At 43.4% G+C, this 12,982-nt stretch overlaps 1 protein-coding gene across 1 annotated transcript in view; it reads left to right on the forward strand.

Moving 5' to 3' along the window:
• The window catches only part of FAXDC2 (fatty acid hydroxylase domain containing 2), a 995,570-nt gene that overhangs the window by 845,588 nt on the left and 137,000 nt on the right, over positions 1-12,982 (forward strand). The window lies entirely within an intron of this gene.

Consider the following 12,982-nt stretch of genomic DNA (forward strand, 5'->3'; position numbering starts at 1 on the left):
GTTAAAGTTTCAGCAGCATATTATTGGATTGCTTAAACAGAAAATGATGTTGATTCCTGATTGTGCTGAAAATAAGGATTTACAGGATTTAATGCATTCTGCTGAACAAGTTGGTAAATATTCTTTGCAATGTGGTTTTGATTCAGTAGAGACATCTTGCAGGGCTGCTGTAACTGGGTCTGTACTTAGAAGGCATGCTTGGCTTAAGGAGCAATCCTTGCCAGATTATGTTAAAGCGACATTACTGGATGCTCCCTTAAATCAAGACTGCCTGTTTGGGAACAAGGCAGACGTTGTTCTTAAAAAGATGGAGGAAAAAGTGGTGATTCCAAAATTCAAGATGCTGACTCTTCACCAATTGCTTCCTATGCTAGGCAAAGATGCCTGGTTGGCAACACTAGATTTAAAGGAAGCATACCTGCACATCCCAATCAGGGAATCTTGCAGAAGATACCTACTCTTCAAAGGAGGCTTCACTCACTATCAGTTCTCTGCACTGCCTTTGGCTTATCTACTGCGCCCAGGGTATTCACAAAGTGCCTAGCTCCAGTCATTGCATTTTGCAGGCAAAGAAATATTCAAATATACCCATACCTGGACGATTGTGTAATTCAGGCAGAAAACCAGGACATACTTTTAAATCATCTGGCTTTTGTATAAAGGATGCTAACTTGTCTGGGGTACACCATAAATGAAAAGAAATCACACCTGGTACCCTGTCAACAAATTATATTCCTGGGAGCAAGCTTGAATACAACTTCCCAGATGGCTCTCCTCACGCCAGAGAAACAAATTCACTTGACAACCTACTTCAAACAAGTGGCCACAAAAAAACTTTTATCTGCAAGGCAAATACTGCAAGCCTTGGGGTTCATGGCCTTCTGCATTCTTCTAATTCCATATGCAAGACTGCATATGAAGAAACTACAGTGGTATCTAAAAAGCCTATGGTGTCAACACTCTCAGGATCTAGAAGCAATGATTTTTATCATACCTTGCCTAAGCCTAGAGTACCTTTGGTGGGCAGAGGCCTGCCACCAAAACAAGGGACTACCATTCGCACTACCCCTGCCAGCCAAACCCTAACAGACGCATCAGACTATGCATGGGGGGTTGCACCTGGCAGGGAAGTGCATTCAGGGCAAATGGAACCCAAGTCAAATGCACCTGCACATCATTCTAAAAGAAATGTTAGCTGTACAGAATGCTCTGACACCCTTCAGGGACCACATTCTTCCAGGACAATTAATGGTAAAGGACAACACCACTGATGTTCATCGTGTTACCTTGCTGCAGTCATCACACTAGGGTTATCCTGTCGTCAGGCGGTCCCGCAGTCGACCGGATTTCCAAAGTCTTGGACCGACGTCGGTTGCTGTCGCCTCATTCCTGACGTCAGTGCGCCAGGGGTACATATATTGCAACCGACGCCATTTTCTTCAGTCTTTCTTGCCGCACGGTGCCCGAAGCAGAAGCAGTTCGCAAGTACCGGTCAGCCGACTCCTGAGATTTTCGAATTCGAATTTCAGACCGAAGTCTTCTATAAAGCTAAGTAACCCGTTGGGGAAACTTTTCTTGCCTCAGACCGATGTCAGAAAAAGTTAACAATTGCATTTCTTGTGGGAAGCAAATACCTCATAAGGATTTTCATTCTTATTGCATACCTTGCCTAGGCCCTGCACAAAAAGCGCAGGGATAAGGATCGACAGCCCAGGCCTAAGCCCGATTCCGAGGCCTTGGTTGATCCGGTCTCCGGTTATCAGTGAGGCTCCGACGCAGCCTCTGACTACCGCAGTTCAGGAAACCGAGGCCGTTACGGATATTTTGACGGAATGTACTAGGCCAACGCAGCCTTTTACTTCAGGCCCTACTAACGATTTACCTTCCAAGGACGTCGGTACTTCTGAAACACCATCACCTTCTGAAGACGTTTTCAGACCGACAACTCTTACAGTCAAAACGTTTCCCAAGTCGAAGACTCCTTCCAAATCAAAAAAGGCTTCACTTCAGTCTCCTGTTCAAGGCCCTATGCCTAAGAAACAGATGCTCAAGATGGCTGAAGATTTGATTTCTCTTATCAGGGGTTCTCAGCCTCCTCCTGACAAAAGGCCTAGACAAGAGGAAGAATCTGCTTCCTCTGAACAGCTGTCTATTTCTTCGGAGTCCTCTGAGGACCAAGACTATTCCTTCTCTCCTTATGAAGATTCTGATGCTGAGGACTCTATTCCCTCAGCTTCCCCTCCAGAAGATTACTCTTTTGGGGAAACTTTACACACTATGAGGGAACATTTTCACTGGGAAGGTCAGGATTACTCTGATTCCAAGAAAAGGCTCAGAGAGTTTCTTTTACTCCCCCAACACAGACCTCTAGCCATCCCTCCTGTTTTGGACATTGTGGATGATGTCTATTTAGAATCCAGTTTCAATCCTGACTCTCTGCCTCCTGCCCCGGCCAAGCCTGACAGATATTACAGAGTTCCTGATTCCCACAAATTTCTTTACAAAAGCCCAGTAGCTGACCCAGAGACTATCTCCCAGGGTCCCAAGGGGGCTAAAGCTTCCATGGCTAAAAATCCAGTACCTTCTGAAAGGGATTCAAGAGCACTAGACAGATGGGGGAAAAAGGTTTACACCTCAGCCACTTTAGCTATGAGAGCTCTAAACTGTCAATTTCATATGCTTAAATATCAGCAATTTCTGGTCTCTCAGTTAAAACAAAAGATAACCACCCTACCTCAACAACCTGAATTGAAAGAAGTACAGGATTTGTTGCACGCCACCGAGCAGGTGGGCAAACATACCTTACAATGTGGGTTTGATTCCTTAGAGGCCTCCTGCAGAGCAACTGTCACTGGTTCAGTTATACGTAGGCATGCCTGGTTAAAGGAACAAAGTCTGCCTGATCATGTTAAAGCAAAACTACTAGATGCTCCCTTACAGCAGGATGTTCTTTTTGGTGTTAAAGCTGAAGAAGTTTTAAAGAAAATGGAAGATAAGGCAAAATCAATGCAGACAGTCAAAGATTTCCTACAGGTGCAACCCCCTCGCTTCAGCAGAAACTGGCCAACAAAAAATTGGTCCTTTCCAGCCACTGACAGACCTCAGAGGGGTAAATACAGGCGCCCAAGGGGCAGAGGACAACCACAAGCTCAGTATAAATCTCGCCAATGGGGCACTCCAACCCAGAAGGGAGGAGAAGACAGGTCTCAACCCACCAGAAGGCAAACTCAATGACTTGCACCTCAGCTGGCCAAACAAAGCTCTTTTGTCAGCCCCCCTGGGGGGGAAAACTAGCACTTTTTGCAGACAACTGGCACATGGTCACAAAGGGCAAATGGGTCCTAGACATAATTTTACGAGGATACAGATTCCACTTTCATACCTTGCCAATAAAAAGAGGAATGCCAGACCTGCCACAAAATCAAAGGGCAGAGGCTCAAAAACAAATTACAGCTCTCATGGCCATGAGAGCCATTCAAAGGGCACCAACTCAAGAGCAAGGCCAAGGATTTTACTCAAGACTCTTCCTAGTACCCAGAAAAGAAAATGCTTGGAGACCAATTCTGGACCTTTCAATTCTAAACACTTACTTACAAGTTCCCAAATTCAAGATGCTAACACTACAGCAGCTACTTCCCATGTTGGGCAAGGAAGCATGGCTGGTAATGTTGGACCTCAAGGAGGCATACCTGCATGTCCCTATCAGACAAAGTTGCAGAAGATACCTCAGTTTCATTGCAGGTTCAACCCATTATCAATTCTCTGCACTGCCCTTTGGCTTATCTACTGCGCCCAGAGTATTCACAAAATGCCTGGCACCAGTAATTGCATACTGCAGACAAAGAGGAATTCAAATATATCCATATCTGGACGACTGCCTCATCCAAGCAGAAAGAAAAGACATTCTCTTACATCATCTGGCTTTTGTAAAGCATCTACTAAATTGTCTAGGGTACACAGTAAATGAAAAGAAGTCAAAACTAGTACCCTCACAAAAAATGACATTCCTGGGTGCCAGCTTGGACACAATGGCCCAGAAGGCTTATCTTACACCAGACAAGCAATTACAACTGACTCCATATTTCAAGACAATGGCAACAAAGACGCAATTAAATGCAAGAAAATTTCTGCAGGCTTTGGGCTTCATGGCATCTTGCATTCTGATAATACCATTTGCAAAACTGCATATGAGGAAATTACAATGGTACCTAAAAAGCGTATGGTCTCAACACAGCCACAGCTTGGACACAGTGATATCTCTCATTCCCTGCCTTCAACAGGAATTTCTATGGTGGGCACAGTCATGTCACCTCAACAAGGGTCAGCCTTTCACCTTGCCCCCACCCAGGCAAACTATCACAACAGATGCTTCAGACTATGCCTGGGGGGCACATATGGCATGTCAATGCATTCAAGGCCTATGGACTGCAGAACAAAGAAAACTGCATATAAACCAAAAAGAGATGCTAGCTGTACAGAAAGCTCTGACAGCCTTCAAGGATCTACTACAGCCTGGACAACTGGCAATAAAGACGGACAACACCACAGTAATGTGGTACATAAACAAACAAGGGGGCACACATTTCTACCCTCTTTGCAGGCAAGCACTAATCTTATGGAACACAGCTCTGGCCTACCAAGTCCAGTTACAAGCTCACTTCCTGCCAGGACAGAAAAACACATTGGCAGACGACCTGAGCAGAAACATCAAAGATCCCCACGAGTGGAAGCTAGACCCACAAATATTTGCAATGATAACTCAAAGATGGGGCCTACCAAATATAGACCTGTTTGCCAGTCCTCAAAACTACCAGCTGACAAAATTTTGTACAAGGACATTCCACCATCAAGCTTGGAAAGTGGACGCTCTCTCCTTCAGTTGGAAAAACCTGACAGCATATGCCTTTCCTCCATTACCTCTTCTCACAAAGGTTCTTTTGAAGGTCAAAAAGGAGAAACCTCGAATGATTCTCATAGCCCCAGACTGGCCACGCCAGCACTGGTACCTGCTATTGAAGAATATGGCTCACAGCCCACCATGGATATTGCCTCAAATACCTCATTTACTCACGCAACAAGACAAGCAGATTCTACACAGCCAGATCAAAACCTTAAACCTGGCTGCATGGCAAATCAATTAAGCATCCAACCTGCCCCTCTTTCACAAGCAGTACTGGATGTTATTCTAGAAGCCAGGAGGCCAAGCACCAGGAAGGCTTACTCGGACAAATGGAAAAGGTTTTCTGCTTGGAACCAAGCTAAAGGCCAAGAAACAACTCAGCCTCATATGCCTCACATTCTGCAGTATTTAGCTGAGATGTTGCATAAAGGACTTTCCTTCTCCTCAATTAAAATCCATGCTTCAGCTATTTCAGCTCACTACGACACAAATCCACCTTTATTTTCAAATCCACTCCTAAGGCAGTTCCTCAGAGGGGCAAAAAACATTAGACCACCTAGAAGAGCTCTTACACCAACATGGGACCTCAACTTTGTTCTGGAAAAACTAACGCTTCCTCCCATTGAACCAGCTTTTTCTGCAGACCTTCAGTTCCTATCTTGGAGACTGCCCTGCTCCTGGCAATAACTTCTGCTAGGAGAGTTTCAGAATTACAGGCACTTATGGCAGTGGAACCTTTCCTCATTTTTCATCAAGACAGAGTTTCTCTACGAACTAATCCTTCCTTCATGCCTAAGGTGGTTTCCAGTGTAGCTTTAAATCAAACCATCCATCTACCCACTTTCTTCCCCAATCCACAGAACAAAGGTGAGAGACTCCTGCATTCCTTGGACATTCACAGGCAGCTTCGATACTACTTAGATAAAACTAAGGCTTTCAGAAAAACTGACCAGCTCTTTGTTTCCTATGCTACAGCTTCTCAAGGGAAGGCCATATCCAAGCAAACCATTTCTAAATGGATAGGCCATTGCATACGATTCTGCTATACCCATCATGGGAAACCAGTTCCTCCTACCATTAGATCCCACTCTACTAGGGCAACAGCTACCTCTACAGCCTTTCTCAGGGGGGTTCCTACCAAGGAAATTTTAGAAGCTGCAACTTGGAGTTCTGTATACACCTTCACCAAACACTATCACTTACCTCTTTATTCTAAGTCTAGGGCAGGCTTCGCCACTGCAGTTCTGCAGGGCCTCATTGCCTCCACTAACCCTCTATGATGCCTCCACCCTTCCTTAGCTTTGGGACTCAACCCAAGTGTGATGACTGCAGCAGGGTAACATGATGAACATAGTACAGTTTTGTACCTACCATAAATGTAGATGTTCGAGTGTTCACCCTGCTGCAGTCCAGGTTACCTTCCCTCCTACCCCTCTGATCTACTGGCTAAATCTTTGCTATGCCTTACTGATGTATTTGTTTATAGCTGAAGGGTTTTTGTGTTTGTACAGTGTTCTCACCTTTTGGTACTAATTTGGATCACCTTTTTGAGGGCACCTGACATCTGGGGCAAGAAAAACTGAAGAAAATGGTGTCGGTTGCAATATATGTACACCTGGCGCACTGACGTCAGAGATGAGGCGACAGCAACCGACGTCGGACCAAGACTTTGGAAATCCGGCCGACTGCGGAACCGCCTGATGACAGGATAACCCTAGTGTGATGACTGCAACAGGATGAACACTCGAACATCTACATTTATGGTAGGTACAAAACTGTACTTTATGTGGTACATAAACAAGCTTGGGGGGTACACACCCTTACTCCCTCTGCAGACTAGCCATGGCATTGTGGAACATAGCCTTGAGCTACCAAGTGCATCTACAAGCTCAAAGCTCAACTCCTGCCAGGAAAACTAAATACAGTGGCAGATGGACTAAGCAGAAGTCTCATGGACCCACACGACTGGAACCAAGGTTTTTCAACATGTTGACAAGCAAATGGGGGAGCCCAGATATAGACCTGTTTGTCTCCCCCAGGACTATCAGTTGGAAAAATTTTGCACAAGGACTTCCCACAGACAAGCTTCGAAAGTGGATGCTCTGTCCTTCAGCTGGAAAAACATAACAGTTTATATTTTTCCACCTTTGCCTCTGCTCTCCAAAGCACTACTAAAGATCAAACAAGACAAAACAAGAACAATTTTGATTGCACCAGACTGGCCACGCCAACACTGGTACCCCCTCCTGCGCAGTGTGTCACTGTTGGCCCCATGGCACCTGCCTCAGACTCCTACCATGCTGTCTTAGCAGGAGAACCAGATTCTGCACCCGCAGCTTCAAACACTGAACTTAGCAGCTTGGCTAATTACCTAATCTCTCCTTTACCATCCCTCAGTAAACCAGTGATGGATATCATTTTAGAGGCAAGGAGGCCTAGTACTAGAAAATCTTATGCTGAAAAATGGAAAAGATTATGTGCCTGGAACCAGTCTCAAGGGATGAGCACAGCAGTGCCCAATTTACCTCAGATTTTACAATACTTAACTGAGATGCTTCACAAGGGCCTGTCTTTTTCCTCAATAAAAATTCACACCTCAGCCATTTCAACTCATTATAACACAGAACCTCCCCTCTTCTCTCATCCACTGCTCAAGCAGTTCCTTAGAAGGGCCAAAAATTTAAGACCACCCAGGAGAGCTCCAACTCCAGCATGGGACCTTAACTTTGTATTGGAGAAACTCACCCTTCCTCCTTTCGAGCCAGCTGCTACTGCAGATTTAAAATTCCTTTCTTGGAAAACAGCTTTCCTTTTGGCAATCACTTCAGCAAGAAGGGTATCTGAATTACAGGCCCTTGTGCAGTGGAGCCTTTCATCATCTTTCATGCGGACAGGGTGACCCTCAGGACCAATCCCTCTTTCATTTCAAAGGTGGTATCCAGTGTGACCCTTAATCTGTCCATTCATTTGCCAACCTTCTTTCCTAATCCACAGAACAAAGGGGAATGGATACTGCACTCCTTAGATGTGCACAGACAACTTAGATTCTACTTGGACAGGACTAAACCTCAAAGGAAATCTGAACAACTGCTGGTGACATTTGCTGCAGGGACAGAGGGGAAGGCTATTTCAAAGCAAACCATCTCCAAATGGATAGGCCATTGCATTCATTTCTGCTATAAGCACCATGGAAAACCTATCACACAGGGGATCAGACCCCACTCAACCAGGGCTGCATCTACCTCTACAGCCTTTCTCAGAGGCATACCTACCAGGGACACCCTAGAAGCTGCTACCTGGAGTTCTGCACATACTTTCATCAAGCATTACCATTTGCCAATTTTCTCTAAATCCAGAGCTGGCTTTGCCACTGCAGTCTTGCAGGGTCTTATAGCTGGTACTAATGCTATCTAAATTCCTCCTTCCATCCTTAGCTTTGGGAATCTACCCAAATGTGATGACTGCAACAGTGAAACATGAAGAACATAGTACAGTTGTGTACACTTACCATAAATGTAGATGTTCGAGTGTATTCACTGTTGCAGTCCTGGTTACCCTCACTCCAGCCCCCTGATTTCTTTTAGCTATACCTCTTCTCTCCTTTACAATGCTTAAAAGCTTTTTGGTGTATTTGCTTTTTTGTTGGAGGTATAACCTTGTACATTTATAGATTTAATTGCTTCCCATTAGGGGGTCACCTGACATCTGGGGCAAGAAAAACTGATGTAATGGCGTCGGCTACATGTTTTATACCCCTGAAGACCTGACGTCATGGAAGAGGAGACAGCAACTGACGTAGGGCCCAAGACTTTGTTAATCAGGCTGACTGAGGGCTAGTGCAAGCAGATAACCCAAATGTGATGACTGCAACAGTGAATACACTCAAACATCTACATTTATGGTAAGTGTACACAACTGTACCCTGGAGCTATGTTTGGTATGTGGCAAAAAAACGTAATTTTTTATTTTTTATTTTATTGATTCTTAATGGGATAAGCCCATACTGGACACAAGTGTCTCTCTTCAGGAGAGCACTGTTATGTGGCTCATTCAGAGTCACACGGTTTGTAGAAATTGAAGGAATCAAGCCCAAGACTGCATGATTATGCATAACAGCTCATTGTCTGCTTCTTATGATGTGGATCAGAAAAACAAAGCAATTATTTGTTTTATTTACCAAAAGAAGATAGGATAATCCTCTTACTAAACAAACTGTGTATTCAAATCCTCTTACTAAACAAACTGTGTATTCATGACTAATCATTATATTTTGAAATGGTATTTCTAGGTATAGAAACCATTGTTAGAGCCTGCTATGGTCCATTAAAATAGAGTAGTTGTAGCTTCTGATGCTTATTTTAGGGGTTCTTCAGTCCAGGACTTATGTGATGTTGCAATCTGGAGTACCTTTCAAGCATTGCTATGAATTACAACTCCAACTTTAAGTCCAGGAACACAGCAGGATTTTGGAGTCAAATCTTGTAATACACCATCTGGTCAACCCACCTTTTTTGCCAGCTGTTATTTGAGCAAACTGCTCCATACTAATTATGCAAAAATAAAGTCTTGATGAACCTAAGGCCAAAATAGGTAGGGAAAATTTCATTTTAGGGGCCATTGCTGCAGGACATTCATCAAGTGAGTGGGACTAACTTGTAGGTGGATTTCAGTCATGAAAGCAGTAGCATGTTGCTAAGGAATGAAAGTTAGCCCTAACAGGAAAAGCATAAGGTGCCTGAGTGCAAACCATTTGAAGTGAACAGTCAGTTGCTTTGCTTTGTAGGTCCATTGCTTTTATGCACCAACAGATCAGAAGTATGATATGGCAATGTTGTTTTTTTCTCTGAGATTAGTGGTTGTTTGTTAATCTTGTAGATTAATTTAGTTATTTCAGAATTTTTCAATATTCACAGGAAAAAAGTAATAAATATTCTTGAAGGAGGAGGATTCCCCCTAAAGATTATATTTTGTAGCCTTTAGTGTCTTTTTTGCTTAGGGGAGAACCTAGAAGTAGATGTGTATTCAAGGAAATTTTAAAATATGCCAGGATTTAACAACCTGCTGGTGATGAATAGTGTGAAATTTTACATTTGTCAAGAAAATCTTGTGAAATTTTAGATTTGTCAAGAAAATCGACTAAACTTCTGGCATTTTGGGCTTAAAGGCCATTAATTATCAAACTCGCATGGTACAGTACCAGGGGTACATTATTAAAAAGATTGAACTAACTCCGAGCATTTCTGGAACCAGGTGTTGTCAAGGGACACCTCCTTAATCTGCCTCTTTCCTCCAGATAAGAACAAACTGTCATGGGTGCCTCCTCAGGCGATAGCCAAATAAACTGAAACAAAATGTCAAAATGTTGCAGTTGGTCAAATGGCTATCCCACCCTCCTTTTCTAAGATACTTCAGGAATTACCCTTCAGAAGTTCGTACTTTTATAGGACACAAATCAAGCATGAAAAATGTAAACTACATAGGCTGTTGCAGAAAATCAGCAGTCATGAAGGGAGAGAAAGACCTCCACCCCACCAGCAACAGAAACTTCAGTCTAGGGACAGGCCCATCCCTCTCCAACAGTGGCAACAACAAAAACCTTTTACAGTAACTACTAAGAACAGCCCCCCTGTCCAACTACTGTCACCACCATCCCCCAGATCTACCAGAAGGGACCTTTTGTCTTTTTACACATTAGTGGTTCTCCTCAAGTATACATTTAATAAAGGTGGTGCCACCAGATACATAACAAAATTTGCTCATTCCTCTGCCAAGAGACATCTAGCTTTTTACTGTATTACAGTTTCTGCACTGTAAGGCAGTCCAAAAAATCACCATGCTGGGCAGAAGCAGTGAGTACTACTTAAGGTTATTTCCACTGCCAAAGGAGGAGGGTCAGTTGGGATCCATTATAGATACTTCAGGTGTAAAAAAATGAGGTTCTAAAGGTGTTCAAGCTGTTAACACTGCAGATCTTGCTTCCTCTCTTGATAAAGGATTGAAAAACTTGAATTGTTAAGGACGTGTTGTTATATTTTTATTCTTACAGGTTATTTAAAAAGATATGGACTTTCTCCTTTCTCTTCACTTTGGACATGAAAGACACCTGCTTACACATCTCCATCAACAGGGGCCACAGGCAGTTTCACAAATTCAATGTGAAAGATCCAAATTAGCAGTTTAATTCTTTGTAAGCTGGCCTTTCTGCTGAACCTGGCCAGTTCACCAATTTCATGTCTCAATGTTTGTACATTTAGGGCTGAAGGAAGTGCATTCTTACCCTCATTTAGACAACTGCTTTGTTCAGACTGCCTGAGTCTTAGAGCACCAGTTGGCCCTGAACCTAACACTGTAGCACTCCTAGAACCTGGAAAGCTCAATGAATGCTTAGATTTCAACCTAGTGTCTTCAGTTCTAAAAGGTAACTTTGGAACTATTCTTGATGTGAATATGCACAGGATGTACATCACCCATGAAAGAGTACAGCTCATGACGGGCATATGCTCTTAGGCTTGCAGTCCTGGGGACCATTGAGGGGCCTAACCCAAATTCCCAATTACTCCCAAGCAATATCTGGTTAAGTGACTTCTTCATGGTCACACAGTAGGCAAATGAAGGTGGGGAGAATCAAACCCTGTACCACATAAACTGCAGCTCACAGCCTTAACCCTGTGCACCAGCTGGCAGAGGGTTAAGGCTCATTTCAAAGCAACACATTGGATGCCAGCAAGTACCAGACTACAGCTGATCACTGCACTTATCTAAGAACTCAGTGGTGGTGCCTGCACATTGCTCTAACCTTGAGTATTCCATTTCTTCCTCAAGAGCCAAACCTAAGACTAACAGCTGATGGATTGTTCCAGAAGGGCATTTTAAGTTTGGAGTTCCTGGTCTGTGAAGCAAAAGCTGGGAACTCTGACTAGGGACAGACAATATCATTGTACTCTGGCACACTAGTAGATAGTAGGAGCCAGTTCCTATCCCCAGTGCAGACTAATCCTGATTTGGGAGCCAGCTACCAAAGTCTACCTACAGCTTCATGCTCTTTACATACCCAGGTGACAGAACATAGTACACTCATTGAGCAAGGAACTTTTGACTCCCCATGAGTATGTTTTGCATAGATCAACTTTTTGAACATAGTAAAGCTGTGGGCTTATCCATGGATAGGTCTGTTTGTATCCCAAGTGATTCAACAGGCTTTAATCTACTGCACCACAACTCTGTGCAAGTGGGCAGTGGCAGTAAATGCATTCTCAGTTAGCTGGACCTTCTTTATTCCTTCCTTCTACCATCACTCATTCAAATGAACTTCTCAAAAAAGAAGAAAAATATCAGAATTAATCTTTATAGTCCCAAAATTTCGAAGGTGGTTGTGATTCATCCAGATAACGTAAATGATAGCCAAGATATTAATGGCTGTCCATCTTCAGTACAAACTTTTCACTCAGCAGGACATGAAACTAATCCATGACAATCCCAAGTGCTTCAAACTTGGTGTGAAAGACATCTTGCCATTTTGTAGCCACCTGTTTGTGTCATGCACATCACCTGTACTCTTACGAGGCATGGAGACCTAGTACCAGGGAGTTATAATCAGAAAAATGTACTAGGCTCTCCATTTGGTGTGTAAAGAGTGGATTTAACCTAATTTCCTCTCTTGTACCACACATCCTTCAATACCTCTTGAATCTGTTTAAGCAAGCCGGGTTGACTTTTTTATGAAGGTACACATCAGACATCTCTTCCTCATACCCATGGAACCACTTATTACTTCCACACAGCTGCTAATAACAGAAGGGTACACATTTATCTCCAGCCACTAAGATGTCCAATATACCCTGCCTGGGAATTCAACTGTGTCATAGAAAAGTTAACCTTACCATCTTTTAAACTGCCAGCACAACTGAACTTGTTACAGAAGACTTTTCCTTGTAGCTTTTTTTCTGCAAGAAGGACATTTGAATTGAAAAAAAGAACGGTGCAGTGCACCACACAGTCTTTTACAAGGACAGGGTATCATTGAATGTTGGCCTTCTTTCATCTCCAGAGCATTTTTTGAGCTGTGACTCAACCAGTCTGTCC

This window comes from Protopterus annectens, chromosome 4.part0 (genome assembly GCF_019279795.1).
Source record: "Protopterus annectens isolate FY-2018-M chromosome 4.part0, PAN1.0, whole genome shotgun sequence".
Taxonomy (NCBI): domain Eukaryota; kingdom Metazoa; phylum Chordata; order Ceratodontiformes; family Protopteridae; genus Protopterus; species Protopterus annectens.